Genomic DNA, 4,803 nt, shown 5'->3' on the forward strand with positions numbered 1-4,803 from the left:
CCTCTCGGGCTCAGCAGTTGGCTCCTTTACTTGTAATGTACACACTGATCCTTTTTTCCTTTTTCTGCTCTTCCTTTTTCTATGTCTACCTGTTATGGTAGACTTTTTCAGCAACCTACACTACATCTTTTAACAACTTATCTTGCAGTCCCTCTAGCCTCTGAAGCTTTTTCCTGATATCTATTTAGCCTTGTCTAAAATGGCCACAGTGTGTACTGACAGACTGTCTCTGTGAGCTATTCTAGAAAGGCTATGGGCAACTCATCTGATCCCTGTTTAACCTCATGTACCTTGTTCAAAATTAGTGGGGCCACATATATACCCCTTAAGACCTACCAATGAAATCTGGCGTAGGCTTGTAAGTACCCTTTACCTTCTGCCACATGAAGATCCCAGTCAGATCTGGTCAGAAGCAACCCACTGTTGACCACGGCCTGGTCAATTGATGGTGCCCCCATGTCTGAGGTGAAGGTGGGCCATTCAGAGAAGCAGAGAGTAACTAACTTACCCTTTTTTACTATAAATCAGTATTGTCACTGAAACGGAAGCCTATTCTTTTGGCTCTCTGACTCAGGGCAGCCTGTAACTTTTCACAGCAGGTGGCCTGCCTGCAAGCAGTTGATCTCAGAGGTCTTGTGCTGAATTCATGTGACTTGTCTCAGCATTATTCACTCATATATCACTCATATATATATATATATATATTGTGAATAATCTTAAATTTCTAGTGAATTTTTTGCCTGAAATTGATGAGGCTCCTGAAATGGATGATAATTTGAAAAGCTGTGGTGCTACTTGGACCACCATATTCTCGCATCAGAAGCAGCCATTGGCCAAGGTCCATGCAAGTGGCAGATAGGAAGCTTCTGGGGCTGCTACAGCAGTGACACCGGGGTCTCCAGCCCAGCCATGCATGCCAGGCTAGGCAGCTGTTGCACTCTGCCCTGCTGCCACCTCCACTGACAGCAACAAGCAGGAAGGTACAGAGTTTCCTTTTCTTGGCGGCTAACCTTTGCAGCCAGGCAGGACAAGGGCACTGCACTAGGGGAGCCTCGAGCTGTTGTCCACCAAGCACGGGCCAGGATAGGATGCCCTCCATGCAGTGCCACCTGTAGAACACCCTATGCTTGGTGGGTAGGCTGCCTGAATCACGGTGGCCGCTCTCTAAAGGACCTGACTCTCTGCTCTGCAGTAGCTTTCTTGCACCTACTCTATTTCCTCCTCTGCTGGAAGCCATGTTACCTCTTTTTTTAATTTTCTTCTAATAGTTAATTTGGATGTTTAACACAGTAGATTCAGTCCAAAATAATGTCAGTCAAAGTCCAAAACACAGAGAACGACAACGAACACACAGATAATTCTCCAGGAAAACAGAGAAAGATGATCCAGACAGCTCACCCCTGTCACGGGTGGCACATAAACTAGTTTATATAGACAGTTCTCACCCCTGCCACGGGCACAGAAACCAGGTTACACAGACAGTCAAGACTTAGACAAACTGCTGGTGGAAGAATCCAGTAACCAGGTGACTTAGCCAGCTTATGCTGGACTAAATTTAACAGATTCCAAAAGGAGCAGGGTCCTCTCAACCCCTTTTAACACCATAAGCAACGAACAACACAAACAGAATCAGACACAGATGTCTGACACAAGACTGCCACAAGAGAGCAATAGACATTGCCCCAGGTGGCTTGCCAGACAGAGAAGGACCGTTTAACCAGGCGACTTGGCCACCTTACACTGGACAAAATCTAACAGGTTCAGATGACTTGGCCAGCTTACACTGGACCAAATCTAACAGATTCGATCCTACTTCCCAGAGGGACTCTGGAGCATCCTCCAGTGTCCCATGACCTGCAGCCTGCTGACACGTCTACCCTGCTGTCTGGTCACTCCTGAAGAGTTCCTTCCCAGAACTCCAAAACAGACTGCTCTCCATGGCTAGCCTGGTTCTTGCCCCTGCCACAGACACAGAAACCGGGATATACACTTCATAGACACAAAACACAAAACAGAAAAGCAGAAAATACACAAACCTGCTCTAGCAGACCTCCAATCTCCAAGCCACGGGGTCTGAGAGAGCTTGCAAATCTCGGTGGAACCTCCAAATGTTGGACCCAAAGATCCAAAACCAGGGAAAGTTCCTCCCCAGAAACACTCATGGACAGGGGATTTGCTGCAAAAACATGAGGATTAATGATAACCAGTTCACTTGGGCTCCCTTGCACGCAGGCAAGAGGAACCCAGACTGTCTTCTTAAAGATTTTTTCTTTATTAGCATTTCAAACATTATCCCTGTCCCAGTTTCCCCCTTGGATACCCCTATACGATGCCTCTTCCTCCTGCTCCTATGAGGGTGTTCCCCAACCCACGCTCTCCCCCCTCCCTACCCTGGAATTTCCCTACAGATGACCAAGGTCTCTCTTCCCATTAATACCAGACAAGGCCATCCTCTGCTACATATACAGCTCGAACCATGGGTCACAGCATGTGTACACTTTGGTTCGTAGTTTAGGCTCTGGGAGCTTTGGAAGCTCTGGGTGGTTGGTATGGTTTATTCCTATGGGGTTGCAGACCCCTTCAGCTCCTTCAGTCATTTCTCTAACTCCTCCATTGAGGACCCATGCTCAGTTCAATGGTTGAATGCAAGCATCTGCCTCTATGTTTGTCAGGTTCTGGCAGAGCCTTTCAGGAGACAGCAATATCAGGCTCCTGTCAGCAACCACTTTTTGGCATCAACAACAGTGTCTGGGTTTGGTGACTGTATGTGGAATAGACCCAGGAGGGGCAGTCTCTTGATGGCCTTTCCTTCAGTCTCTGCTCCACACTTTGTCTCCATATTTCCTCCTAGAATATTTTGTTCCTGATTCTAAAATGGATCTAAGCATCAACATTGGTCTTCCTTCTACTTGAGCTTCAGGTGGTCTGTGAGTTGTATCATGGGCATTATGAGCTTTGGTGCTAATATCCACATATTAGTGAGTGCATGCCATATGTGTTCTTTGGTGATTTGGTTAGTTCACTCAGTATTATATTTTTCTAGTTCCATCCATTTGCCTAAGAATTTCATGAAGTCATTCTTTTTAATAGCTGAGTAGTACTCCATTGTGTAAATGTACCACATTTTTGTATACATCCCTCCATTGAAGGACATCTGTGTTCTTGCCAGCTAATGGCTATTATAAATAAGTGGAGCATGTGTCCTTGTTATATGTTGGAGCGTCTTTTGTGTATTTGTCCAAGAGTGGTATAGCGGGATCCACAGTTAATACTATGTTCAATTTTCTGAGGAACCACCAGACTGATTTCTAGATTGGTTGTACCAGCTTGCAATTCCACCAACATTGGAGGAGTATTCCTCTTTCTCTACATCCTCGACAGCATCTGCTGTCTGTTTCTATATATAGGATGAAATTGGATGAAGGTTTAAAACAGATAGCTTTTATTATTTTGAAGTATTTTCCTTCCACTTTCACTCTCTCTGTGAGTTTTATTTAGAAAGAACACTTTATATTTTCAAAGGATGTTTTTCTTCCTCTATTAAGTTAATCCTGTAATTTGTGTCATTAAGTATACATTTATGTTTTATTATATCTCTATATCTGTGTTTATTGCACCAAGCATATATCTTTGGAATAAAGCCACCTTCATCATACTGGATGGTCCTATTAAAATGAGCATGTAGGCATCTGTCATTTTCCACCTGTGCTAGGAGCAGAGCCTCAGATCTGAACCCACACCTACAAAGCCCATACCCCAATTGCAGCTCTACTCCCCAGGGTACTCTGACACATACATGTTCACAGGATCAGAGGATCACAGGCTCACAGGGAGGAAAAGCTCCAATCAGAAGCAGGGAGATAACTCCAGATGACACCAGAGATAACCAGATGGTGAGAGGCAAGCACAAAAACATAAGCAAAAAAAAAAAAACCAAAAAAAACAAAAACAAAACAAACACCAATTTGACTTGGAAACATCAGAATCCAGTTCTCCCAACACAACAAGTCATAAATACCCCAACACACTTATAAAGCAAGATTCAGATCTAAATAATTATTTCATGGTGATGATAGAGAACTTTAAGAAGGACATAACTTCCTTAAAGAAATAAAAGATAACATAAGTAAGCACATAGAAAGAAGCCCTTAAAGAAGAAATACATAAATCCTTTAACGAAATACAGAACACAATCAAACAGGTGAAGAAATTGAATGAAACTGTCAAGCTTCAAAAATGAAATATAGGAGGCACTGCTGGTTGGTGCTGGGCCTGAGGAGGGGACACATGCTGGAATGCAGCTGTCAGGATCAAGCGATCACTCGCCGATGCTGGAGCCACTGAGGGCCCACATGGACCATCTGCCTCTGTATAGAATGAACCAAAGAGACTCGAACCTAGCAGCTATTCCACATGAAGCAGAAGATATTCAAGGAGACAACAGGTGGATGTCTCAGCATAATAGGTTTGTTCTGTATTGTAAAGACAAAGAGCCGGATATGCTGTTTCTGGGAGACTCCATGGTACAGTTAATGCAGCAGTATGAGATATGGCGGGAGCTGCTTTCTCCACTTCACGCCCTTAATTTTGGAATTGGAGGAGACACAAATCGATGTGTTTTATGGAGACTAAAGAATAGAGAGCTGGAGAATATTAAGCCTAAGGTCATTGTTGTCTGGGTAGGATCAAACAACCATGAAAATACAGAAGAAGTAGTAGGTGGGATTGAGGCCGTTGTACAACTTATAAACACGCAGCAGCCACAGGCCAAGATCATTGTACTGGATCTGTTACCTTGAGGTG

The 4,803-nt window shown here is 44.1% G+C and overlaps 1 pseudogene; it reads left to right on the forward strand.

The window, feature by feature from the left end:
* The first annotated feature begins 4,376 nt into the window (after positions 1-4,376).
* LOC114616221 lies at positions 4,377-4,799 on the forward strand (annotated as a pseudogene).
* The last annotated feature ends 4 nt before the right edge of the window (positions 4,800-4,803 follow it).

This window comes from Grammomys surdaster, unplaced genomic scaffold (assembly GCF_004785775.1).
Source record: "Grammomys surdaster isolate TR1022 unplaced genomic scaffold, NIH_TR_1.0 310003, whole genome shotgun sequence".
Classification (NCBI taxonomy): domain Eukaryota; kingdom Metazoa; phylum Chordata; class Mammalia; order Rodentia; family Muridae; genus Grammomys; species Grammomys surdaster.